At 47.2% G+C, this 27,927-nt stretch overlaps 1 long non-coding RNA gene across 1 annotated transcript; it reads left to right on the forward strand.

The window, feature by feature from the left end:
* Nucleotides 1-49: 49 nt before the first annotated feature.
* LOC116663017 lies at nt 50-15,381 on the forward strand. Its single transcript, XR_004319024.1, has 4 exons — nt 50-246; nt 12,796-13,034; nt 13,272-13,444; nt 13,640-15,381. It is a non-coding gene; the product is annotated as an uncharacterized LOC116663017 (long non-coding RNA).
* Nucleotides 15,382-27,927: the final 12,546 nt, after the last annotated feature.

Below are 27,927 nucleotides of genomic sequence, written 5' to 3' on the forward strand. Positions count from 1 at the left end.
GGCCCCGCGTCACGGCCCCGCCCCGCCCCGCCCGGCCGCCCCGCCCCGCGTCGCCGCCCCCCACCCCCCAGGCCGAGCCCGAGGGAGGGCCAGAGATGGAAGGGTGGCAGGAGGGAGGGGGCCGGGAGAGGGGCCGACCGACCGAGACCGAGGGAGACCCAGCGGAGCACACGCCCAAGAAGGATCGAGCCGAGGAGAGCGGGAGACAAGACCCCCAGGGATGGGAGCTGAGGGATCCAGAGAGAGGTGAGAGAGGGTCTAGAGCGAGACAGCGAGGGCCACACAAGATGCGAGACAGTGACGTGAGGATGCCAGGGACGCCGAGACGTGCGCAGAGAGCGACCGACAGAGGCGCGGGAGCCAGCGGGCCGTGACGTGCCGGAGAGCACAGAGGCTCACAGGACCGAGAGAGGGGGCAGTAAAGAAAGAGCTGGGACAGCTAGCAAGGCGAGCGGCCTGGGAAGGGGAGAATGGGAGGAGGAGAGGCAGAGGCCGCGAAACTCGGCCGGGAAAGGGGTAGCGGTGCGCAGCCTCAGGGCCACGATGCAGGACGGCCCGCCAGGCAGAAGTGCAGCGGCGCCTGGGTGCAATTCGCAGAGCAGTGGCCGCACCTGTGCACTCCAGCCTCAGTTTACCAGGCACGGCCTCATTTCTTCTGAACTGCCCTGAGAGGCAAATGTTCTCCAGCCAGAATTGGCTTAAATTGCCAAGTGATATGTGAACACATCCACACAACCCTGGATGCTGTGGGGTGTTCGCCTACTTAGACGAAGAGATGGATCCTAGGATAAGGAAAGGCTGCAGCTTTGCCTTCTCCCAGTTCTGGAGCATTAGATAAAACCAGTACTGGATGGAGCTGAGTGAGGGGCCACAGGGTGCCCTGGGATTCTGGGGATGAACTCTGGTGTGACCTTCCTCCTCTCTGAGCCTTAAAGTCCCCAAAGTAATTGAGGAAGGCCAGAGACTTTGCTAGCTCCTTCTTTTCATCACTGAGGAAGTCCAAGTCCAAGTCATGGGGTGAAGAATCTCAAAGCTCAACTCTCCACTGAGTTTCTCTCTTTGACCCTGCCACTCAAGGCAAGCCACTGCCCCATTCTGGACCTCAGCCTCCTGATTTGTCCTAAGAAGATGCTGACACTTGGCTCCAGGGAAGCTGTGAGGGCTTAATGGGGGTCCTGTCCCCATGGGCCCCACAGGCTCTGTCAGGGAGGAGTATAATAGTTTGTCCAAGCAAGGAGGGTGGGGTATCAGTGGAGATGGATAGGGCCCCCCTACCCTGGGGAGACTGGGGAGAGTGCCTGCTCCTCTCCTCTTGCCCCTTGGAGTCCTTCATTGGGAGTTCTGGGCCACTCCTTCCCATGTGAGCTCTGCATGGGGCCTTGGTGGTCACCTCTGGGCAATAGGGCTAACATACCCATGACCCTGCCCTGCCTCAACATGATGTAGCTTCTCCAGCTGCTGGTGGTGAGACCGTGGCACCTGCCCCAGGCCCCGTGTAGACTAGGAGATAGCCAAGACTTTGTCCATAGGGACAAAGAGAATGTCTTACCAGAGGCTCTGAGAGCCTCTCTCCCTAGCTGTTGAGTGACTTCAGCCATGGTTGCCCCTTCCTGAGCCTCCTAGCCACCATCAGGGCTGAAAGGTGGCCTCTAGGTGCTCCATCTGTGGGTGATCTTGTGAGTCATATGGCTTCTCAGAAGGGGACAGCGTGGGACCCGCTAAGAATGGTGGTGTCCCACACAAGGCAGGCCTCTCTCCCAGTGAGCGACAGAGAGGCAGGAGATGGGCTGTGCCACCTGGTTGGCCCAGCAGCCACCAGGCAAAGAGAGAAAAGACGGTGTCTCCTGGAGCCCTGGGCAGTCCAGCTGGGACCCCTCCCCACTTACAGGCAAAGAGAACCCCTCCCTAGATGGAATTTTGGGTGTCACCCAGTCCAACCACCTACTTTCTCAGGTGGTGAAACTGAGGCCCAGCAAGAGAAAATTAAGTGGCCCGGGGACCACAGTAAGCAGGGTTTGTTTTCTAATGGGGCCCGTTTTCTCTCACCTCCCTTCACCAAGTAGGGCCCACCGGCCTCCCCCCCCCCCCACTCCTCCTCCTCTTCACAAGAACCCAGCCTAGGGGCAGTCTGTGAGGGTTAGACCCAGCCACCCCCACTCCATCCCTTCAGCTCCTATTTGGGTCCCTGAATGAAGCCACTAGACTTCGAACCATCCCTACTCTAGGCAATTACCTCCCTGAGAGTCTCAGGTTCTCCAGATGGGAGCTCAGGACCCAGATCAAAGGACTTGAGAATCACGCTCAAGGGTGCGATCAGCGCTCACCAAACCCATTTGGCCCCCAGTCCTGGGTCAGGTTTAGGGGTTGAGAGCTTTTTTCAGGATCGAGGCCCCACCTTTAGGTTTGGGGGCGGGGGGGGGGGGAGAAGACCAGTGCCGTCCAGCCCCCACCGCGGTGAGGTGGCAGGGTGCTCCCTCCCAGCTCCCTGGGCTACTTCCCAGCCTCAGCCTCAGCTGAGGTCTGAGCGATGGCAGCCGCTGAGAATGAGGCCCCAGGGCTCTTTTGAGGAATGCCCTGTATGCCGGAGCATTGGAAACCTTGGCTGGCCCGAAGGGCTGAGAGACCCCGGGACCCCTGTCACTTCTCCAGGCCCTCCCCTCGGTGGCTAGGCCTCTGATCTCCCCGCTCCCGAGCGGTCTACGGCGGGCGTGATCCCGAAGCAGACCTGCAGATAAACCCGTTTTAGGCGAAAACATGCGCACCAACTGCAGCAGCAAGGCCTCCTCTGCTCGGGAACCGCAGCGTTGTTGGCCCGCAAAGGATTCCCGGAGAGTGGGGTTCCCCCCTCCCGGTCGGGAACAGAGGCCCAGGAAAGGGAAGCCCCCTGGGCGGAGGCGCCTCCCGGGCTCCTCCGCCGCCCCGACCCCAGGGGCGCAGCCGCGGGGCCGACTCCTGAGACCCAGTCCGGGCCTCCCGCCGCCGCCGCCGCCGCCGCCGCTGCCGCGAAAATCCCGGAAACCGTCCGCTCGAGGCGGGCGCAGTGGAAAAGGTGACCTCAGCGCCCGCGGCCAGCCGCCCTCACCGGCAGCCGGGCGGCGAGGGGCTTCGGGCGGCAGGGGGGTCTCGGCGCCGCCCCGACGCCGGGTGGGCCCCCCTCCCCACCTCCGCTCCGCTCCTCGGACCCCACAGCCGCGTTGGAGGGCAACCCTGGGGAGAGGGTTACCTCCCTCCTTAACCGAACCCCCTCAGCCCAGGTATGTAGGTCCCAGATCTCCCCCTGATCCAGCCGAGCCCCCCTCCTCCCCTGGCGCCTCCCGTGTTGGTTCCCGGAGCCGATCGGCGAAGGGGTCCCGAACCATTGTACAGATGGGGATGCTGAGTCTGGGTATGAGCAGGCCTGGACAATGTCGGCGGTCAGCATCTGCAATACCTGGAGTGTTCTGGGCCCAGCTCCCCCTCCAGCCCCCACCCAACCGCGCGGCCCTTTTCTGTTAGTCCCCTAGTTGTCGCGGGTTTGCATCCTGCTCGGAAACACAGAGCAGGGGACAAGAACCAAGGGGCGGTTTCTTCTGGACTTGTCAGCTCACCTCCAGGTGCAACGGCCCAGCCTCAGGGAAGTCCCACACCTCCCTTCCCACCCTCCACCCCCCCACCCACCCACCCCTCACCAGACAGAACTCGAGCTCCGATGGACTTAGTGGTCTCTGGTCCCCTCCTTGTGGCCCTGTGCCCCACGCCCTGTGCCGGGCATAGGTCTGTCAGCGCCGAGAAGGTCATCCTCCACTCGCTTCTTTCTTTGAGTGGTTGCTTTTGATTGTCCCCGGCCCAGGGCAGGCTGGCGCTGGTGGCAGTGGCTCTCAGGCGGGCGCGCTGGCTTGGTCTTGGTGGGCAATGCCAGGAGGAGACCACCTGCACCCTGTCAGGAACGCATTGTCTGGCCGGAGGCCCATGCCCCGGTTCTTGCTCATAGTGTCTGGAACTGAGACTGGCGACATCTATCTTGCCTTCAAAACGGAAAATCTCGAGGTTATAAAATTACCCGGTCTTCAGTCTTGCAGGTCAGCTCTCCTGGTGACTGCATAGCCACTTTCTCAGTTGGAGAAGTGGGTCTCTCTGCCACCTTCCTTTATGAACTTTTTGAAGTCTTGTGTGGACTTTTCGTTTTGTATCATTTCAAACACCTGTGAACTCCGGGTTCAAAGCGCGTTTTGAGACTGCGCCTTGAGACACATCCCTCCCTCTCCCCTTCAAATTCTCCCTCTCCAAGTAATTTACGAATTTGTTCCTTTGGAAATAGTTGCTTTATTTTTGTTTTGTAGCTATTGTGTGTGTGTGTGTGTGTGTGTGTGTGTGTGTGTGTGTGTGTGTGTGTCCAGCGCGCGCGCAGGCGATTTTCTTTGCAAATGTAAGCTTTAAAACTTTAGATCCATAGAGAGTAACTGCCTTGACCCAGCGAGAATCGGGTTCTTGATGCCCTCCCAGGAACCCAAGGTAATTCTGCTGGTCACACTGCAGACCCCAGACGTTCGGAAACACCTCCCTCCCCGGGCTTCCTGGGCAGGTTTGGGTTGCTTTTCATGCCCACCCCTCAGCCTGGCCCGGGGGGCTCTGGCAGCTACCTTGCTTCCCAGGGGAGTCGTGAGAACTAGCTGCGCCAGCGGCCACACCTGGGGCCAGGAAGTAGTGGCCGCGGGTGCCTCGGCCCCGGACGCTCCGCGCGGATGGAGAGGCCGCGTGTGGACCACCTGGGGCACTGCCGCGGGCTTCTCCCAGTGGTGGTCGCTGGCCCTCCAAAAAGGTGCCCTGAGCCAAGGGCGCCAGACGGGTTCTGACTCCCGCCGGGGCGCCAGTCGGGGATCCCAGTCTGGGCTTGGAGCCGGTCTGGCCTTCGGAGAGTACGAGGGCCAGTGCTGGCCGCCCCATCCCGGCAAGTGCCAGGTCGCCCGCCCGCCCGCCCGCGCGCCCGGGTCACTGGCTCTTCTGAAGCCGCGGGACTGGCCTCGGCGACGCGGCAGAAAAGGAGGCCCCACGACGGAGGCCGGTGCCTCCAGCTAGACGAGCGAGGCTCTTGAAAACGCCTTGTGCTTTGCTTTTCTGTTTTCCTTCCCTTCCTTCTTCGCACTCCTTTCTCTCTTCCCTGCATCCTTCCGTTTACCTTCTTTCTTCTTTTACTTTTCACTCACCCTCCTCTGCCTGCTTCTCCTTCCCTCTGTTGCGCTCCCCCTCTCTTTCCCTGCTGCTCCTCGCTCTCTCCCTTTCCCTGTTTTCTTTAGTCCAAAGGGCACCCAAGCCCCAGTCTGTCCTCCCAGTAATAAGGGCAGCGGCCTTGTACTCACCCGGGGACCCCCAGGTACTGGAGGCAGCGGCCTTGAAAGCTTTTGTAGGCTGTGTACCTGAGCCAGGGTCTCCTCCCCACAGCTCGGCAGCCTGGGGGACCCGGCTGGGTGAGGGAAAAGACCCAAGGTGAGGGGGGCACATCTCCTCCACGGTGTCTTCCAGTAGCAGGTGGGAAACCGGATCACATTGCCTCTTAAAGAGGGACTTATACTTGCATATGTCCCCCCAGCGCAAAAGTCCTGAGGATGGAGGCGGGTGGGAAGGCGCTCTACAGGGGACAGAGAGAGGCCACAGTCACCTCACTCCTTTGACACCAGGCCAAGCCCAGCCCCTGGTCCCTGGGTTCCAGTCCAGTCCTCCTCCTCCTGCTGGTCTGAGTGAGAAAAAGGGTCCAGGAACTTGGTACCCAGCTCACAAACACTGGGCTTTCCTGCTCAGTCCCCTCCCCCATACACACCTGTACTTCCTGCACCATCTTGCAGGAATGGGCACAGAGGTCCTGCTCACAAATGCTCAAATGCCCTGTGGGACATCAAGGGACCCCACGATGTAAGGCCATTCCCTGTCTAAGCTTCAGTTTCCCAAAATGAAAAAAAAACAGGAGGATGTGGACGGGATGAATACTTCTTGCCAGTTTAACAGCCTAGATCAGGGGTCGAAAAACCTTTTCTGTAAAGGGCCATAGAGTGGCCACATAGTTGCAGTGACTCCACGCTGTCTTTCAGTGTGAACGCTGCCACAGATAACATATAAGTGAATGAATGTGGCTGTGTGCTGATCATAGTCTATGCATTCTAAAACTGGAATTTCATGTAATTTTCACAAAATGCTACATCACAAATATTATTCCCATCTTTGTTTCAACCATTTCAAAATGTGAAAACCATTCTCAGTTCATAGGCTGTACAAAAACAGGCAGTGGGGGCATAGTTGCCAATTCCTAGTCTAGATTCAATTCCTCTGATTGCACAAAATATGTGTACATTCATATCAGAAGTGTTACCTTACCTAAAAAAAATTTTTTTAAATTTTTTCCATGAAAGCACCCACTGGTTTTGCAGTATTGGGGCCAAGTTCATTTCCTAGTCCCATGTTGAAATTCTCAACAATCTAAATTCTTCCTAATACAAATATACGTGGACACTAGGCTGGATCATCTCATATAATCCCATGTTAGTCTTTACAGAAGGGATCGTTCATCCCCTCTTTCCAGCTCCTTGCATACTTCTGATGACAGTATGCTCACTCCCTTCAGTGGCAGCCCTAACGGAATCTAAGGGTCAATTCCTCTGGAGAACCCCAGCTGCTGAGAGCCCAGTGACCTGACTGCTGGCCCTGGAGGGTCGAAGGCCATCAAGGGTGTGAGTGCTTCCTCCAGGGTCCATCCTTTCCCATCTCCTCTCAGTTCCAACTAAATCCTCTCCAGCTGTTGAACTGTGGATCGGACAAGGAGACCACAGCCTTGACTTTCTGGGAGTTTCCCAAGCCCTGAGCCTTTGCAGGCCTTTGCAGCTGCCAAGTGACAAATCCTGCAAGGAATAGGCAAAGAGGAAGAATATGACAGAAAAATAGCTATTATAAATGTGTTACTTGCTTAAAGTGTTTCCAGGAAATCTTGCTCGTGTGGAAGCCTCCGCAGCCACTGCCCCCGCAACAGTCTGTGTTTGCAATGACTCTTGCTCCCTCTGCTGGTCAGACTGAGTCCTAACCAGGGCTCGCGTGGACTAGTCTTTTCCTCTTTAAAAGGAAAAAACAGCCCAGAACTTTCTCTCCTTTTTATGCACCAGATGCTGGCTGGATACTGAGAAGGCAAGAGGAAGTGTCTTTAGGGAGTGCAGTTTAGCCATAGAGAGAGACAGACAGATGTGCTCACAACAGATAGCAAGGACCAGGCTGTGGACCCAGGTGAGGAGGTGGCGGCTTCCCAGAGCAGGTGACATGCCCTAAGCACGGAGCCTTGAGGGGTGAGGAGCTTGCAGACACAGACACTGTAAGCTCACGCTTCTGGAGGGTGTCGCTGTTCCAATCAGTGGCTGGCAGCACATGTCAGTTCTTCAATGTTTGCCTCCTTTAGTGCTAGCCACAGCTGGCCTTTGGCCTTCGGAGACATGACAGGCCGGAGCTCCATGCACCTTGCCTTTTCCTAAGGTCCATGGGGACATTTTCTGGCCCCTGCTGCTGAGAAGGGTGTCTCTCAGTCCAGTGATGGGCCCCTCTGTGTATTCCCCAGCATGGAACAGTGTTAAGAACCATCTGGGGAGCATGTCTTCTCTGGGGAAGTTGTGTCACCCCACCTTCCATCATCTCATTTAATTTCACTCTAGGAAGAGGGCATTTTTACCCTGGATTTACAAGTAAAAAAAAAAACAAAAACAAATGCAGAGGGACAATCTCATTTGCCCAAGTGGCAGAGCTGGGGTTTGAACCAGCATCCTGTCCATGGCATTTCTGACTTAACTCGCATTTTCTCTCCAGCCCTGATGGCTACTGAGGCCCTCGCCTCTCCCCAGGCTGCTGCGCCTGAGAGGTCTGGGCAGGCACCCACTTTGAGGCTGAAAGACTTATTCCAGGAACAAGTTCGTTCCCAAATGGCTTTGCATTGGATGCTGCGGTGCCCACAACAGCTTGTCCTCAGCCAGGGAGTTACAGCTGCAGACCCTCCTGGTGCTGAGGGGCTGCCTGTAGACAGAGCCTGGGGCAGGTCTGGGGACTTCTGTTGTAACCACGTAACCAGAATCACCATTCACAGGCTACATAACTCCCGGGGTATCATTGGCTGAGCTGGGAATGGCACTTCTGGGTTGTGCAGTGCACGACCCCTGCCACTGTGTCCAGCAGTCCTGCCAATTATTTGTTTCCTTCTGTTTTCATAGATCAAAGGAGATTATGGCTGTTATCATTGAGTTCTGTCACATTCTAGTATGTCCCTTTCCCAGATGGTGAGCTACATCGAGACAAGGGAGGAAAACGTTCCCATTATGAGCCCTCCCCTTGAGTGTGTGACAGGCTATTGTCACCTAATCATGTTACCTTGTATGGCCATGGGGCCGGGACCCCACAGGGGCCTCAAGGAGCTGAGAGCAAGGAAGGAGATTCTGCCGACAGCCTGAAGGAGCTTCAAAGTGGATCCATCCCCAGCTGAGCCACCAGACGAGAACTCAGCCCTGACTGCCACCTTGTGAGACCTGGAGCCGAAGACCCAGCTGAGCCCTACCTGGACTCCCTGACCCATGGATACCCTGAGATAACAAGCGTGTGTTGTTTTAAGCAACTGTATTTGCAGGAATTTGTCATACAGCAACAGAAACTTTCAGTGAGTTGTGCATGGGTGGAACCTGACTTCTGCCTCAGGAGAGAGAACACAAGAGGACGGGACACCCCTTTGGGGACCTTTGCCCTTTACAGGGACCCACGGGCAAAGTTGGGAGTCCACCCTGAGGCAATGAGCTCACCTGCCAAGGGACCACACTGTGCCTCCTTCCCCCCTGCCTGCTGACCCCCGCGGAAGCCCCTTTGGCAGGCAGCTGGGCACAGTGTGGGCAGGATCTTTGTGGTGCTTCCTCACCTGGGGTGGAGAACAAGAGAGGTCGTTCTGGTCACCAGTGTCCTATGACTGCCCTCTCACTGTGATTGGCAGCGAATCGAAGGAAGACTCCGCCCAGAGAGGGGAAGCTGCCCCTAAGCCTCTCTGAGGCTGAAGAGCTGGCCAGTGGTGTGCGCATCCCAGGGGAAACAGGGGAGAGAGGAGGGGGGAGGCGTGTGTCCAGTTCCTCTGTCTCCCATCCCCAGCCGACTCTCCTGGGCTCTGGGAGGCAGGCCAAGGTAGCACATGGAATTCAACCCCATTCTCAGACCCTGGGTTTGGTGCACTGGAGCCAGTCTGCTCAGCCCCCACCCCCAAATTTGGAGTTTGCTCTGCAGCCAGGTCTCAGTCCCTGCCCCACCCAGCCCTGCTCTCAGGGCAAACACAGACTTCAGTCATGGGTCCCAGCTTCTGCCTGCTGCACCCGGACTCGGGCTCCTGGCAGGAGTCCGACGTGGCCCCAGAGACCAGACCTTCCTGCTGGCCAGGTCGGCATGGTCTTCATACACTGCTGACCCCCGCTCTACACCTGTGTCCTCTTCTCCCTCCCCTTAAGTTAGAGGAAAGCAGGGCTGCCTGCGGGCTGGTGGCAGACCCTGGCTCATTCCTACCAGGTGCACTGACAGCCTGTGAACAGCTGCCGGAGCACCGCGCTAATAACATGGCATCACGTACATTCCTCCCTTTCCAGTTACTTCTTCCTCTTCCTGATTTTCTTAAGTCCCAAGTCCCAGCTTGCTGCTGGTGCGGCTCTGCTGCGTTCATGGACTGGCCACTCTCCTTTCGGTGGACAAGTCCAGCCTCAGTTCCACAGCACTGAGCAGGCAACGGTGCCGGGGGATGCAGGGACAGTTCCGTGTTGTAACTGTATGCATCTTTACAGTTAACTAATTTCCACTTTTGCTAAGTGATGCTGGGTGTTTTGGGGTATATGTGTGTGGTTTTTTAGGATCTAGGTAAAATTTTTTTTTTTTTAGGATCTAGGTAAATTTTAAATGCATTGAGTTAGTGAGAATAAAACTGTCATTGGAAGGGAAAGAAGCAGATACATGATAGCACAGGTGACTCAGGAGGAAATGACGTGATCGTGGAGGTGATGTGAGCGGGGCAGCCGAGATCCGGGTTCGAATCTTGCTCAGTGACCTGGGGCCCAAGCCTTCCCTGTGCTTCCGTTTCTTCTACTAACAAAGGATAACATTGGGAGGACCTGCTATGTGCATAGTCACGAAGCCCTTAGCTGGCGCTGGCCTTCAGCACATGCTGAGTGTTTGTTGAATAGAATCGACTGGAGTTTGGGAAGCCTGCACGGTGTGGCCTCCCAGCAGAACACATGGCACCCTTCCAGAGCTGTCAAAGGCCATTCCTTCAGGGACCTTCTGGCCCGAGTCAGAGTGGGACTGCCCCAGCACTGAGACCCACAGCCCCGGCTTTCCTCTGCCACTTGCTTCTCTTGTCCCCTGGACAGGACCTCAGCTCCTGGCAGGAGGAAGTGCACTACCTGGCAGGGGGCTTGGACCAGTCAGTGACTATGAATGAATGAATGAATGAATGAATGAATGAATGAAGTATCCGGAAAGCTCTGACTGCTCCATGGCCATGCAGCTCTCTGGATGCTGTAGAAAGAGCCCTGAGCCTTCGAGCAGGAAGCGCCAGCATCCAGCAGAAGTTCACCCAAGTCACTCGCAGCTGAACTTGACCCCTGGGAGGTGCACCACAACAAGATGGACACAGTGGATCCATTGCCACATGTCGAGGAGACAGGTCCTACAGTCAGGGCCTAACTCAGTGTCCGCACGCTTTCCTGACAGGCAACAAAATTAACTGGGCCTGCCGGTGGCAGCCGGATGGGCGATGGCCACCAGGAGCACCTAAGTGGGCGCTGGCGGGCAGGGCCTCCCAGGGTCTGCCTGCACCCTGATGGTTGCCAGCCCAGGGCGGTGTGAGGGGTGCAGCTGGGCTGGGGTGAGGGCAGTTCCTGGGGCAGACACTGAGGTGAGGAGGCCATGGCTGTTCCTCTCGAGAGTGTACAGTGCTGGCAGCCAGGGCTTGGAAGGAACGATCCGGTTTCTGGGCCCTGCTGCCCTCCCAGAGTGGGCTGGAGCTCCTGATGCCAGGACACTCTCGAGTTGGGCAGAGGCTTTGTTCCAGATCAGCACTCTGGCAAAGCAGTCATGCCAAAATGTCCTTCCTAAGGCCTTTGTCACTGGGGTGGTGTTGGTTCCCATAGAACTCCGACATCTGATGAGATGGAGGGGCCGGGAGGGCCTCAGATGCCACCTCTGCCCCACCACCCAGGGACTTCTCACCGCATTCCCAGTGTCCAGCCAAATCCCCTCCCGTAGGCCTCGCCCTCCAGCCCTGCGTTTGTCACAAGGAGTCCATTCACTCCTCCCACCTGCTGAAAGATAAGGCGGCAGGACCGGGACCTCACCAAGCTGCTCCCCACCCACAGCCCAGCTGCCCTGTTTCCCTGGGGGCCCCTTCAATCTCAAGGGCCAGAATCCCTTGTAAATACCATGCAGTTCAGCGGACTATGCCCCATGTCACGGATGCGGGGGCTCAGTTGGGTCAATACTGTCACTTCACCCCTAGGGCCTCAGTTTCCCATCGTAACGTACAAATCAGGTCAGCTTCCTGTAAGGGTGGGTGTGAGGGTGAAAAGGCCCCCCAGATCAGCGCCCAGCCCACAGCAGGTGCTGAATGAACGGGCGCACCCCCTCGCTCCACACGAGGCGGACTGGGCGTCAGCTCCTAGTGACATGGCATCACTCAGGGCTCTGGTTCTCCCTAGATCTCATTCCATTCTCCATCTGACCCCGCTGGCCTGCTTCCAGAATGCTTCCCGCTCACTCCCTCACACTCCCTTGTGCTCCTTCCCTTCCAGACCCCACTTTCCAGCCTGATCATTGGATGGGAAACTGGCCCAGGCTAGAGCAGGGGTGGGGAGGGTCATTCCAAGCCACACGGTTGGTGGCAGGATTGGGCGGACACGTCAGTCAAGACACGCTGTGCCGAGAGCCCCCCTCTCCTCCGGGGCCGGCGAGGCCGAGGTTTGGGCCCACTCCTGCAGGAAGTCCATCACCCACTGATCTACCGGGTGGCTCTGCGCGGGGATGGCTGTCCACAGGGTAGAGGGCATTCTGGAGAGTTTCACATTGGTGATTAAGTGGTCCAGCTTGGAGGTGATGTTGGTCATTTTCCCCAACAACTCAACCAGAGCCGGGACAATCCTACCCCACACCCCGCAGTGCTGGGACCAGCGCTCCAGGCAGCCAAACCTCAGAGCCTGGGGTCCTGACTCCAGGCTGTCCCTGCTCTGTGGCATCCCCGGGCCATCTCCCTTTGTGAAGTAGGACCACAGCAGTGACGGGATCTCCAAGTGCCCTCCTAGTCCAGCATTCCATGGCAACCAGTTGACATGTGTTTCCGCAACCTGTCACATCTCTCTGACAGTTCCGACTCCTCCCCTCACCAGTCTGAGGGCCAAGCACCAGCACCTCTCTAAGCTTTCAGCCCTACATCCGGGGATCACAGTGAGGATGAAATGAGATAATACTTTCAAGGTGTCTAGCAGAAGGCCAGGAACAGAGTAAGTGCTCACAAAATTGGAATGATAAGATGCTTGTAAGTGCTCAGAAAATCCTTACTAGTGGTTACTGTTAGAATGAGTACCTACCACCACATGCATAAGTCCTTTGGCGGTAGGTAGTATCGCCCCCGTCTTTCTGATGAGAAAATGGAGGCATTGCAGGATTTGCCCAAGGCAGGTCGTTAGATTTCAACCCTACGCTAGAAGATCTACGGGCACCCAGACCTGGATGGGGGAACTTAGCGGCCAGGTGGCAGAGATGAGACCCGTATGTACCGATCCCCAGAATAAGAGATGGAGAGTGAAGCCCTGACAGGCACAGTGCAGGGATCGGGGGAGGAGACGCCGGAGCAGCATGTGTGCACTTCAGAGCAGCCGTGGAGACCTGAATGCAAAGACACGGCCAGGTGGCTCTAGGTGGAGATGCAGCCTTGGGTTTCAGAACGTGATGTGAAGCCAGGCGCCCTCCCAGGATGGGTGAGGAGAGAGGAGATGCAGATACTCCAACTGGACCAGTGACTCCAGGTGAATCCACGCTCCTTCCCTCCAGCCTCAGCTTTCTCCCCCAGGGACTTTGGGCAGTTCCCTCCCCTGGGAGCCAAGAGAGCCCTTCGGGGGTGAGTGGCTTCCCAGAGGGTGTGACAGACCTGGGGTGGCCCCAAGATAGCCAAGTTGGGGTGTGGAATTTCCAAGGAAAGGAAGAGGGAGCTGTGCTGTGGAAGGTGCCCCACAGGTCTGAACACAGCCTCCCCGTTGACCCAGCAGGGGCTTGCAGACGACTGGCTTGCCAGGCACCAGCCCAAGAGCAGCGGGTGTGCGCCGCCAAGCCTGCGTGCGGCCCTGGCGCCCTCTGCCGGCTTCTCCCGGAGCAACAACTTAGCACCCAGCTTTCTCCAGCCGGCCCTTCTGGTGGGACAGAACTCCCAAGGAAACAGGTATTTATTTACTATCATGTGTTTATTTTTTAAAATTTCTGCCACTAGGCTTTTAAGATTCTTGAGAATAAGATCTTGAGAACAAGACCGACCAATCCCACCTCCACCCCAGTGCTGAGAACCTTATGTTTTCCAGGGAGATGGAAGGGGGACATTCCGATATTTAAAAGCACTCAAAGGAGGATTCTCTTACAGGGCCATCACTGCCCGGACGAGTTTCCTGTGGCTGCCATAAGAAAGCACCACAGACAGTGTGCTGGTTTAAAACAACAGAAATCTGTTTTTTGTTTTTGTTTTTGTTTTTGTTTTTGTTTTTTTTCCAATTCTGGAGGTTGCAAATCCAAAATCAAGGTGTCAGCAGGGCCATGCTCCCTTTGAAGGCTCCTGGGAGGATCCTTTCTCTTCTCTTTCAGCTTCTGGTGGCTGCCAGCAGCCCTTGGCTTGTGGATGCATCACTCTAGTCTCTGCCCCTCTGATCAAATGGCCTTTTCCCCCGTGTCTGTGTCTCCAAATCTCCCTCCTTATAAGGCTTCCAGTCATTACATTAGGGTCCACTAATTAACTAGTTACATCTGCAAAGACCCCGTTTCCAAATAAAGTGACACTCCCAGGTTCCAGGATTTAGGACTTCAACATATCTCTTTGGGGGACACAGTTCTCCCCACAGCACTGCCCATATAGCATCTTTGTTCAAGTCACATAAAGACACCCCCTCCTGAAGGCAGGCATTGCTGCAATAGTCTTGCACAGGCTGGATCTGAGCACCTCACTCACCCCTGAGCCAGGCACCCTTGCACAGTTAACAACCTGCACAACTGTAAGCAGCAGCCCTATTCTGGAAACTCTCGTTTAAAAGCTAAGCATCCATCCCAGGTAGAAGGTCCACTTCAACCTGGGCCAAAGGTGCCCAGAGCTCAAAGGAGGGGCCTGAGTGGCCTCACCCCGAGGGGTGGGGTGGCGAGGCAGGGCCTGCAGCAGGCGAGGCCGTAAGTGATGCATTATCTGCAGGGAATTTAAGAACAGCAACAAGGCTGACTAAAAGTTGGTCTGTTTCTTATTATCACCATGCATCCACTATTTTAAACAATGTCAGTCATGAAACTCTCCTCCTCCACCCAAATCTGCTGGTTTTAAGTTCCAAACAACTGCTGTTATCATTGACTTGTCATCACATACAGAAGCTTCAGACCAGCACACATTCATTACTCACCTTTTCACAAACACCGTGGCCTGCTGGAAGTTATCCAGAGAGCTGGAAGTTAGCAGCTGGACCCGACATACACATTCATCTTGAGCTGGTGAGGTTTGGGGACCACTGGCGATCACAGCCCCAGTAAGATCACAGACCACTGAGAGCAGTGGTAAAATCAATGTCCATCCTGAAAGCAGCGTGACTGGCAAGACAAAGACAGATCTCAGGCTCCTTCAAACCTGCTGCTCTGCTGGACACTGGGAGTGTTTATTCGTTTGTAAGCCTTACAACAATGAAACGGAGAGCCAAGTGCGAGATGGGACAGGTCTGTATCCTGAATGTGGTGGTTACTACGCAGATGATAAAACGGCAAAAGAACAACACACGTGGACCAACATCAACTTCCTGCTTTTGATTTTGATTCACTCTAGTTAATCTAAGATGCCACTAGGGGAGCAGGGTGGAGGGTACCCAGGGACCTCTCTCTATCACCTTTGCAACTTCCTCTGGATCTATAATACAGCTCAAAATAAAAAGTTAAAAAGACAACAGTGGATGAGAATATTCTCAAAAACCAAACAGAACAATGAAACGCTGCAAATCACAAGGTGGAATCGTTTTGTGAATGCAACTTTATTTTGTACATGAGATATTTTACTTAATTTGAATATCTTTTAAATTGAAAGTTATTATTTTTTTTAAAGTATGTTGCTATGTCAGCTGAAAACTTGACCCACCTCAAAAAAGACATTAAAGTAAATTAAAAATTTTAATCCATTCAAGTTTTTCTGGTTTGTACTATAATGATTTGGGGGGGGGGCTTGAAGTTATGTAAAAGTTTGCTGTCTGAGTTCCTTTTCTGTCACATGACGACTCTAATTCATGTCATTTAGTGATGATTACTGGAAAGAGTGCTACATAATGATCCACTCAGTTGTTTGATTTGCCCAGGATGGCGCTGGGCCCGACTGACCCTGTTAACCCGAATTGTCTTCTCCCAGCACCAGAGTCTGACCCCGGCTCTGCTCAGAGACTTCGGCTCTGACTTGTCTGCACGTCTCCGCGCTCAGGAGCTGCCAGGTAAACACAAGTGCACATTAGCCCCAGAATCCTCAAGGACAGGCTGGCTCTGCACTTGGTTCTCAGAAGGAAACCGTTTAAGGATCTTTTTGCCCCACCGAAGACTAAAATTGCACAATTCAGGGGTTATGACACCTACCTCTTAAGGGGTGACTCTTGGTCACTCGGGACCCGCCACGCGTGGACATCTGGGAAGAAGCTGCAGCAGGCCCAGGAGGACCTCCCGGCCTGGGTCTTCCTGGGTCAGGCCAGCGGATGGGGTCCTCGGAAGCAGCCCTGGACCGCGCAGGCTGGTGCCCGGGATGTGGTGCTCCGTGCATGGGCCTTATCTCTCAAGAGATCCACGGACACCTGTCCCTGTGCTTGGGCACACCTGCATCCCTGCATCCCTGCATCCTCACCACTGCACACACATCCCTGCTCTCTGCTGCCTTCTACACAGCTTTAGGGCACTGGCCTTGCAGACCCCACTGCCATTTCACCTCTGGGCCTCTGTCTCCATCTCTGTGACAGGAAGGCTGGATTGGACAGTTCTTGAGGCTCCCACCAGCTCTGATGTCATCATTGTCCCAGCTCTCATTGCCCAGGACCTATTTCTCCATGTGGCTACTCAAGCCATGAGCCACTTACCCCTCAACAGCCCTAGGGGTTTGACATGATTGTCTCCTCTTTACGGAGGTTCAGCAAAACTGGTAACTTGCCTGGTTTACTCTGTAACAAGTGGCAGAGCTGGCACTTGAACTTGAGCATACTCTCAAAGCCCTCTGATCACTAGTCCAATCCGTCGGAGGCAGAAGGGAGCCTCTCTGGACCAACTGCCCACTGGTAAAAGTGAATTCCTGCTGTGGGGGTGAGAACCCTGTCATACGTGGTGTTCAAGCAGAGAAAGGTTCATTTGCCAGGAAAGTTATAGAAGGCCAGGTAGAGGGTTGGTTAGGATCCACAAGCTTCAGTGGTAGCATCTTATTAGTGTAGTGTTTCCAGTTTTGGGAAGTACCCCAAATAGTTTATTCTTATTGATCTGTGAATAAGTTATATTTATATAATTAAATTTAAAATTCATACTTTAGTATGAAAGAGTGGAAATTCAGGGTTATACCTGTAACAATGCCGTTCTCAACCCCCTGCCTTCCAACATGCTTTCCTGAGTGGGGAGAGGAAGGGACGGAGTCCCAGCCCTGGGTGTGCGCAGATGAGCAGGTCCACAGTGAACCTTATCTACACCACGTATGCAACAAAAACCATTACTCTAAGGTGCCTTAAATGTCCCTCCAATCTGGAGACACCAGATCCCTTGATCCCACCCTGACATTCTCATAGCCCAGGCTGGGATGGTAATTGCCAGGAGCACCAGCCATATGCCTGGTAAATTCCAGGAATTCTGACAGCTCCAGAAAGTGCCCAGCAGAGGGTTCCTTGGCCCCTTTTCACCGAGATGTTTCATCATCCTGGGACTGGCATTCTTTGGCAAAGGTCTTAGTGTCTTCCCCTCCTGGTTCTGTTTCTACTTCCCATGTTTCAGCAGTACTTTTGAATGTATAACCTGTTTCTAATGATTACAATATTACTATTTGCTTTAATTTAAGAGGATAGAAATTATTTCAAGCATCTTTTCTGACCACAATGCCATGAAACTAGAAATCAACCACAGAAAAACGAAGGAGAAAAAAAAAATTACAGCATGGAGATTAAACAATATGTTACTAAAAAACCAGTGGGTCAATGATGACATCAAAAAAGAAATTAAAAAATACTTTGAGACAATGACAATGGAAACACAACCACACAAAATCTATGGGATGCAGCAAAAGCAGTGCTAAGAGGGACACTCATAGCAATGCAGGCCTTCCTCAAAAAAGAACAATCTCAAATAAACAATCTAACCTATCATCTAAAAGAATTATAAAAAGAAGGGCAAACAAAGCCAAAAGTCAGCAGAAGGAAGGAAATAATAAAGATCAGGGAGGAAACAAATAAAATAGAGATGAAAAAACAATAGAAATCAATCAGACCAAGAGCTGGTTTTTTGGAAGTCTAAACAAAATTGACAAACCTCTGGCCAGGCTCACCAAGAAGAAAAGAGAGAGAACACAGGTAAACACAATAAGAAAGGAAAATGGAGTGATTACAACCAATACTACAGAAATGCAAAACAAGTAAACCTCAAGAGTTCTGTGGCTTTACCCACCTGCAGTTTCTTTCTCATTCACATGCCTGTCTGATGGGGCTGGGCCTGGTCTGTGGACAGTGTTTTTTTCTCCATGCAGTGACTCAGGGATCTAGGCTCCTTCCATCTCACAGCTCCTCCATCCTCTGGGGTCCTCTCTGTCTAGACAGTGGGGACAAGTTATGTGCTGAATTGTGTCCCTTGTGACACTTGATTTTTCTGCCCAGTGCTTAGTCTGTTTTGATGAATGTTGTACACGCACTTGTACACAACGTGTATAACACCGTTGTGGGTGGGCATTCTATAAGTGTCAATTACCTCAAGCTGGTCAATATCCTTACTGATTTTTTTGAGTCAGTTTTTCCTCTCAGAGACAAATGTTTAAATCTCCAACTACACATGAGGACTTGTCTGTTTCTCCTTTTTTATTCTACCAGTTTTGCTTCATGTATTTTGAAGCTCTGTTGTTAGATGCCCATCCATTTAAGATTAAGTCTTTTTGAAGAATCAACTCCCTTATCATTATGATTTGCCCTTCATTATTTGGGTCAATACTCCTTGTTCTGAAATCTACTTTGTCTAATGTCAATATAGCCACTCTAGGTTTCATTTGGTTAGAGTTTGCACTGTATATCTTTTACAATTTTTTAACTTTCAGCCTGTATGTATTTTTTTAATTGGGTTATAATTGACATGTAACGTTGTATTAGTTTCAAGTGTGCCGCATAATTATTTGATATTTGTAAATATTGTAAAATTATCACCACAATAAGTCTAGTTAACACCCATCACCACACAGTCACAAAAATTTTTTTCCTGAGAGTTTTTAAGATCTACTCTTAGCAACTTTCAAATGTAAAATAGAGTATTATGAACTATAGTCACCAGGCCATACATTACATCCCCAGGGCTTATTTATTTTGTAACTGGAAGTTTTTACTGTTTGACCACTTCACCCATTTTACCCACCCCATATCCCCCACCTCTGGCAACCACCAGTCTGTTCTCTGAATCTGTGAGTTGGTGTTTTGTTTTGTTTTACTTTAGATTCCACATATAAGTGATATCATAAAGTTTTTGTTTTTCTCTGTCAGACAGATAGATAAATAGATAGATAGATAGATAGATAGATAGATAGATAGATAGATAGATAGATCGATCGATCACATCTTTTTTATCCATTCATCCATCAGTGGGCACTTAGGTTGTTTCCATGTCTTGCCAATTGTAACTAGTGCTGCAGTGCACATGGGGTTATGTATATCTTTTCAAGTTTGTATTTTTGTTTCCTTCAGATATATACCCAGAAGTGGAATTTCTGGATCATATGGTAGTTCTATTTTTATTTTTTGAGGACTCTCCATACTGTTTTCCATAGTGGCTGCATCAATTTACATTCACACCAACAGTGCACCAGTGTTCTCTTTTACCCACAGCCTTGTCTGCATTTGTTCTCGGCTCATCTTTTTGATGATAGCCATTCTAACAGTAGACAAAGCAGCAGCAAACCAATCGCTTTAGCAGAATATTGTCTTCATTGCATGTGTAGTTTGAATACAGATTCCCAATCTATGGCTGAATTTCTTCTAGTATGATCAAAAGTTTATTCTTTCTTTGCTCTGAGTAAAATTGAACAGTGAGTTCTCTATTAAAAAAATAAACAAGTGTGAGGTGTTATCTTATTGTGGTTTTGATTTACATTTCCTCTAATGATCAGTGATGTTGAGCATCTTTTCATGTACCTGTTGGCCATCTGTATGTCTTCTTTGGAAAAATGTCTGTTCAGATTCTCTGCTCATTTTTAAATCAAATTGTTTGGGTTCTTGTTGTTGTTGTTATTGAGTTGTAGGTGTTCTTTTTGTATTTTGGATATTAACCCCTTATCCAATATGCGATTTGCAAATATTTTCTCCCATTCAGAAGGTTGACTTTTCATTTTGGTGATGGTTTCCTTTGCTATGCAGAAGATTTTTAGTTTGATGTAGTCCCGTTGTTTATTTTTAACTTTTGCTGCCTTTGCTTTTGGTGTCAAATCCAAAAAACCATCACCAAGACCATGTCAGGGAGTTTACTGCCTGTATTTTCTTTTAGGAATATTATGGTTCCTGGTCTTACATTCACATCTCTAATCCATTGAGTCAATTTTTGCATATAATGTAAGGTAGTGGTCCAGTTTCATTGTTTTGCATGTGGTTGTGCAGTTTTCCCAACACCATTTATTAAAGAGACTGTCCTTTCCCCATTGTATATTCTTGGTTGTTTTGTCGTAAATTAATTGACCATATTTGCATAGGTTTATTTCTCTGTTCTGTTCTGTGTAGCTGTGTGTCTGTGTCTATGCCAATACCATACTGTTTTGATTACTATAGTCTTGTAATATAGTTTGAAATCAGGACACATTATGATGTCATCTTTGTCTTCTTGGTCTTCAGTGGTTCCATACAAATTTTGGGGTTGTTGGTTCTATTTCTATGAAAAATGCCATTGGAATTTTGATAGGGATTGCACTGAATCTGTAGATTGTTTTGGGTAGTATGGACATTTTAAAACTATTAATTCTTTCAATCCATGGGCACATAATAGCTTTCCATTTATTTGTGTCTTCTTCAGTTTCTTTCCTTAATGTCTTTTAGTTCTCAGTACACAAGTCTTTCACCTCCTTGGTTAAATGTATTCCTATATATTTTATTCTTTTGGATGCAAATTGTAAAAGGGATCTTTTTTACTTTTTACAATTTTTTTATTAAGTACAGTCAATTTCAATGTGTCGATTTCTGGTGTACAGCACAGTGTCCCAGTCATGCATGTACATACATGGATTCATTTTCATACTGGGATTTTTTTCCCTTGATTTCTATGTTAGTTTGTTATTAGCGTACAGAAAAGCAACAGATTTCTGCATGTTGATTTTGTATCCTGCAGCACTATTGAATTCATTTATTAGTTCTAATCATTTTTAGGTAAAGTCTTTAGGGTTTTCTATATATGACATCACAACATTTGCAAATAGGGACAGCTTTGTCTTCATTTACAGTTTGGATGCCTTTTATTTCTTTTTCTTACTGATTGTTCTCACTAGGAGTCTGTGTTTTTACATTTAAATGAATTTCTTGTAGACAACACATAATTAGGTCTTGCTTTTTTATCTAGCTGACTATCTCTGCCTTTTAGTAAGAATGTTTAAATGACTTACATTTCATGTAATTATCCATATGGTTGGATTTAGTCTACTATACTGATATTTTTCATTTGTTTTGTTGTTGTTGTTGTTGTTGTTGTTGATCTCTTTCCATTCTTCTTTTAGGGTGAATACTTTTTATGATTTTGTTTTGTCTCCATGCTTGTCTTATTAATTAAATTGCTTTATTTACTTACTCTAGGGTTTACACTGATCACAGTCTATATTCAAATATTTTTTCACATAAAATATATGAACCTTACAATGGCAAACTTGTATTTCCTTCCCCTCATCCAATATTCTGTGCTATCATTATTACACATTTTAGTCCTACATATGTTATAAACACTAAAATACATTGTTATTTTTTGCTTTAAATGGTCAGTTGTCTTTTAAAAGATTTTTTAAATGGGAAATGTATTTCAAATTTATCCATGTACTTGACATTTTAGACATCCTTCATTTCTTTTATGTAGAAACACAGTTTCATCCTGGCATCTTTTTCTTTATTCTTTAAGCAATTCCTTTAACATTTCTTGTAGTACAAATCTGCTAGTGATAAATTATCTCAGCTTTTGTTCCATCTTTTTTGAAAGATATTTTCACTGAGTATAGAATTCTGGGTTGACTTTTCTAGTACTTAAAAATTGGTTGCATTGTCTTCGGACCTGCACAGTTTCTGAGGAGAAGTTTATTATCATTCTTACATTTGCTCTTATAATATGCCTTTTCTTCTCTAGCTGTTTTAAGAGATTTTCTCTTTATCATTGGTTTTCAGCAATCTGATTATGATGTACTTTGGTGTGGTTTTCTTTATGTTTCTTCTGTTTGAGGTTTGCTCAGTTTCATAAATACTTGGGTTTGCACTTTTCCTCCAACTTGAAAATTTTCAAGTATGATTTCTTTAAATATTTTTCTTCCTTTTCTCTCCTTCTAGGACTCCATTTACAAGTCTGTTAGACCACTTTATACTGTAACACAACTCAGTAAAGTTTTGTTCTTTTTTTCAGTCTTTTTTAACTCTGTGTGCTTTATTTTGGATAATTTCTATTGCTACAGCTATAAGTTCACTGATCTGTTCTTCTGCAGAATCTAATTTGTTTTTAATTCCATCCAGTGTGTTTTTCATTTCAGTATCAGGTTTTTCATCTCTATAACTTCTACTAGGGTCTTTTTTCTTTTTTCTTTCCTCTTCCAGTTCTATTGCTATATAATTGACATATATCACTGTATATGTTTCAGGTGTACAGGAATAGTGATTTGACTTTCATACACCATGAATCCACTTGGATCTGTTTTATGTCTTCATTTCCTCATTATGTTTACATTTTTTGTTGCCTTGACCATAGTTATAAGATTCATAAATTGTTTTAATATCATTATCAGTTAACTCTATTATCTATGTCATTTCTCAATCTGTTTCTACTGACTGATTTTTCTCCTGATTATGAGTCATATCTTCTTGTTTCTTGGCCTGTCTGGTAACTTATGTTTGAATATTGGGTATTGTAAGTTTTGCAGTGTTGTTCAGTGCCGGATACTGTTAATTGTCTTAAAGAGTGTTGCATTTTGTTTTGGCAGCAGTTAAGTTACTTTCAGGTCAATTTGATCATTTTGAAGTTTATTTTAAGATTTGTTATAGGAATTTCAGAGCAGCTCTTATTCTGGGGAAAATTCAGCCCTGTTCAGCCCTTATGAACATGCTACTCAATGCCCTAGGCATTAGGAGGCCTGTGGGAATTAAAATTATTTCGAGCCTTATCTAAGCTTCAGAAATTATTCTGTCTACTGCTTTCTGGGAATTCTTTCCTTGGTCTTAGAGTTTCCTCCCCAAAATGCACAAGTTACTCTAACAAAGTTTCAACAAGATGCCTCTGCAGATGTCTGGAACTCTTTCCATAGCCCAATCCTTTTCTAGATTCTGTCCCCAAATTTCTAACTTTCTGACATCTCCAAAACCCAATTATCTGTCTTCTGAGTACTGCTGGGTTTTCCTGTCCTGTCCTGCATTGCACCCTGGAAGTTGAATCCAGGAAGTAAGTTGGGGCAATTGTAGAGCTCACCTCATTTGCTTTCTTTCAGCTTCTCAGTCCTTTGCTATCTGTCTTCCCACGTCTGAAAACTGTTATTTCAGATATCTTGTCCAGTTGTCTAATTCTTATGTATGGCCAAAGGGCAATTCCCATGGCATTTAATCCTTCATAGACAAAAGTACAAATCATCCCTTGAGTTCTTAATCTCAGTTACCATAGTTCTCACTTCTAGAATTTCCATTTGATTGTTTTTAATAGTTTCCAGTTCTCTGAAAAAAACTCTCCATTTTCTCATTGGATGTATTGAAGAAATATGAAACAGTTATTTTAAAGTTTGTGTCTGATGATCCCAGTATCTGGGCCATCTGTGCGTCTGCCTTTGGTCTTATTTTTTCCTCTTAATTTTTGGTCAATTATTGTCCTTTTTATGCCTGCCTATATTTGGTTGAGTGCCAGAAGTTTGTGGTTTAAAAATTCTGGAGATAATTTGAGACTTTGGATCTCTTCTCATAAAGAGAGAATGTATTTTTACTTCTGGTAGGCAATTAGTAAGAAACAGACCACCTTATTTGAACAAAAGACTGAACTGACTTAAAACTGGATTTTTCCTTGTGAGAGCTGATCTGCTTCTTACTTGCGCTTTCTCTTAGTGTATAACCTCTCAGAGACCAACCTGAGAGCCTGGGTATTGGACAGGCCTTCCTTCTTTGGCCAACTTCGACGACTGTTGCCCCAGGGCCCATGGAACCATCAATGATCTCATTGAACTTCTCAGCCTCTCTGCAGCAGCAGCATTTATTACTGGAAAATATCTTGAGGAGAAAATGTACCAGATGCCAGGTTCCCCAAACTAGGCTTTCTATCTCTGCAATGCTATCAAAAGATATGTATTTGGATTTTGTCTAGATTTTCTTTGTTATTCTTTGTTGTGAGGGTTAGTTTGAAACAAGCTGGTTCACCATTACAGAAAATGAAACAGCCCTGATTTCTTTTCAGTAACATTTTTTTAAGTTAAGAGGGTAGAGGTTGTGTCCAATGATGAAATCTACTCAACTACAAACATTCTTGTAGTCAAATTTAACTCAAATTCCCTGAACACTAAGATCATAAACAAGAATGGAACTGTCCCCAAATAGCTAGGGTTGATATACCCCTTAATGAGGCCAGAGAGCAGAATCCTTAAACTAAAGCAATTTCAAGCAGAAATTTACCACCAGAACATGTGCAAATACCCTATCGAAAAAAGGGTGTGGTCATCTATGTGCTGTGTGCTTAGGGACAATGCTTATAATATTAATACCCAGGAAATATCATTATAATGGCAGTTGCCAGCACATCCAGGCTTCAGAAATTGAATTTTCTGAGGATATAATCTTCATTCCAGATCCTTCTATTAAACACTAGACATCTTTTCTCCATTGCCTCCAGGATTCTTCCCCCAGATGTCCAACAGCACCTCAGACTCAAGAGTCCAGACTAAATTTCCTCTCTTCGGCCCAAATCTTTGCTTTCCAGAGAAAAAACTTTGAAAGTACAGAGATGAAATAATAGAGGCTACACTGGGAATTTTGTGGAATTGGAGAGAAATGGAAGGCAAGGAGCAGCTTGCAAACTTTGAGGCTCAGTTTTCTCTTCCAAAAAGAGAATCTCATGGGGTTGTTTGGGGGATGAAAAGGGAAAGAGGTATTAGGTCCCAAGCACAGCTCCTGGCTCAGCAAGTTGCAGGACTGACCCTTGCTCTCCAGGACCCCTGTCCTTACAGTGCCTTCTTAATAGAAGTCCTCCCTCAACCTTCAGCATCCAGCTTGAGGTCACCTGCTCTGTGGTCCTGCAGTACAGTTGGGGCATTATAAGAAAATCAGAAACAAATGACTCTTAGGCCCGAAAATTTCTTAACAAAATTTAGCAATTTGAATCCAGCAATAGAGAAAAATAAAACATTTCATGACCATGTGGGGTTTATTCTAGGAATGGACAATTGTTTTAATATTTTAAAATAAATGTATTCCCCATATTAATAAGTAAAAGGGGAAATATAATTATTTCAATAGATAAAGAAGAAGGATTTGACAGAATTCAACACTTATTCATAATAAAAAAAATTCCAACAGACTGTAAATAGAAAAGAACTTCCTCAACCTGAGAAAGAACATCCCCAAAAAACTAAAGTGAACATTTTCTTGAATGGTGTCAGATTGAATGCTTTCCAACTAAGAACAGAAATAAGATAATACGCATTTTCAACACTTGTATTCAACATTGTATTGGAAAGTAGACAGTGCAATAAGGCAAGAAAAACAAATAAGAGCCCTACAGTTTGGAGACATAGAAGTAAAATTTTTATTCACAGATGACTAGATTATTTATGTAGAAAATAATAAGGAATCTACAAGGAAGTTTCTAGAATTAATAAATTTAGCAAGTGAGCTCAGAATAGAACTACAATATACAAAGATCAACTATCTCAATATATGAGCAACAACAATTGAAAGATGAAGGGGATAAAACAGGTCCTTTTATAATAATATCAAAAATGAAATACTTTGAAATAAATTTAACAAAATATTTGCAAAACCTATCCACTGAAGCCTGCAAAACATTGCTGAGTGAATACAAGAAGACCTAAATAAATGGAGTGATTAATGGGGTCATGAGTCAAAAGAAAATTACAAAATAAAAAAGCTCATCAGTAAAGGCAAACATACAATAAAGATAGTAAGTCAGCCACACACAAAGCTAGTAGGAAGATTAAAAGACAAAAATAGTAAAATCATCTATATCCAAAATAAATAGTTAAGGGATACACAAAACATTTAGATATAAAATATGATACCAAACAGTTTCATGAGGGGAAGAGAGTACAAAAGCAGGATTGTTAAAATGTATTTGAAAGTAAGAGATCAGCAACATTAAAAATCACATGTATATAAAAATATATGTATAGATTGCTATATAAAAACCTAGTGGTAATCACAAACCACATATCTATAATAGATACACACACACAAAATAAAAAGGAACCCAAACATAACACTAAGGATAGTCATCAAATCCCAGGGGAAGAGAACAAAAGAAGAAGAAATGAACAAAAAAGACCTACAAAAAACTCCTAAACAATTAAGAAAATGGCAATAGGAAAATATGTATGGATAATTACCATAAATGTAAATGGACTAAATCATCCAATCGAAAGACATTGAGTGGCTGAACGGGTACAAAACAAGATCTGTGTACAGGCTGCTTACAAGAGACCCACTTCAGACCTAAAGACACACAGACTGAAAATGAGGGAATGAGAAAAGGTATTCCATGCAAATGGAAATCAGAAGAAAGCCAGGGTAGCAATTCTTATATCAGACAAAATAGACCTTAAAATAAAGACTGTTACATGAGGCAAAGGAGGACATTATATAATGATCAAGGGATCAACCAAGAAGAAGATAAAACAATTACAAATATATATGCATCCAACAGAGAAGAATCTAAATACATAAAGCAGATATTAACAGACATAAATGGAGAAATCAACATTAACAGAATAATAGTAGGGGACTTCAACACCCCACTTACATCAATGTACAGACTGTCCATACGGAAAATCAATAAGGAAACACTGGTGACTTTTAAATCTTATTTTTTATTGAAGTATAATTGATTTACATGTTTCAGGTGTACAGCAAAGCGACTGAGTTATACATATACACATTTTTTTTTCTTTTCAGATTCTTTCCCATTATATGTTATTACAAGAAATTGTATATAATTCCCTGTGCTATAACATAGGTCTTTGTTGCACATCTATTTTGTACATAGTAATGTGTATCTGTTAATCCCAAACTCCTAATTTATCCCTCCCCTGCCCTTTTTCCTTTGGTAATCATAGTTTTGTTTTCTACTTCCATGAATCTGTTTTAGCTTGTAAATAGAATTTATATCATTTTTTTAGATTGCACATACAAGTGATAAATCATATGATATATGTCTTTCTTTGTCTGACTTATTTCACTTAATATGATAATCTCCAGGGCCATCCATGTTGCTGCAAATGGCATTATTTCATTCTTTTTTATGGCTGAGTAATATTCCATTCGTATACATGTATATGTATACACACACACACACACACACACACATGTACATCACATCTTTATCCATTCATCTGTTGATGGATGTTTAGGTTGTTTCCATGTCTTGGCTATTGTAAATAGTGCTGCTGTGAACATTGGGGTGCATGTGTCTTTTCAAATTATAGTTTTTCTGGATATATCCCCAGGAGTGGGACTGCTGGATCATATGGTAAGAATATTTTTAATTTTTTAAGGAACCTTCATACTGTCTTCAATAGTGGCTGCACCAATTTACATTCTCACCAACAGTGTAAGAGGGTTCCCTTTTCTCCACACCCTCTCCAGCATTTATTAATTATAGACTTTTTAATGATGGCTATTCTGACTAGTGCGAGGTTATATCTCATTATAGTTTGATTTGCACTTCTCTAATAATTAGCAATATTGAACATCTTTTCATGTGCCTGTTAGCCATCTAGATGTCTTCTTTGGAGAAATGTCTATTTAGGTCTTATGCCCATTTTTTGATTGGATTGTTTGTTTTTGATATTGAGCTGTATAAGTTGTTTGTATATTTTGGAAATTACTTCCTTATTGGTCGTGTCATTTGCAAACATTTTGTCCCACTCTGTAGGTTGTCTTTTCATTTTGTTTATGGTTTCCTGCGCTGTGCAAAAGCTGTTAAGTTTAATTAAGTCCCATTTGTTTATTTTTGTTTTTATTTCTATTACTCTAGGAGATGGAGCCAAAAAATATTGCTGCAATT

This window comes from Camelus ferus, chromosome 4 (genome assembly GCF_009834535.1).
Source record: "Camelus ferus isolate YT-003-E chromosome 4, BCGSAC_Cfer_1.0, whole genome shotgun sequence".
Taxonomy (NCBI): Eukaryota; Metazoa; Chordata; class Mammalia; order Artiodactyla; family Camelidae; genus Camelus; species Camelus ferus.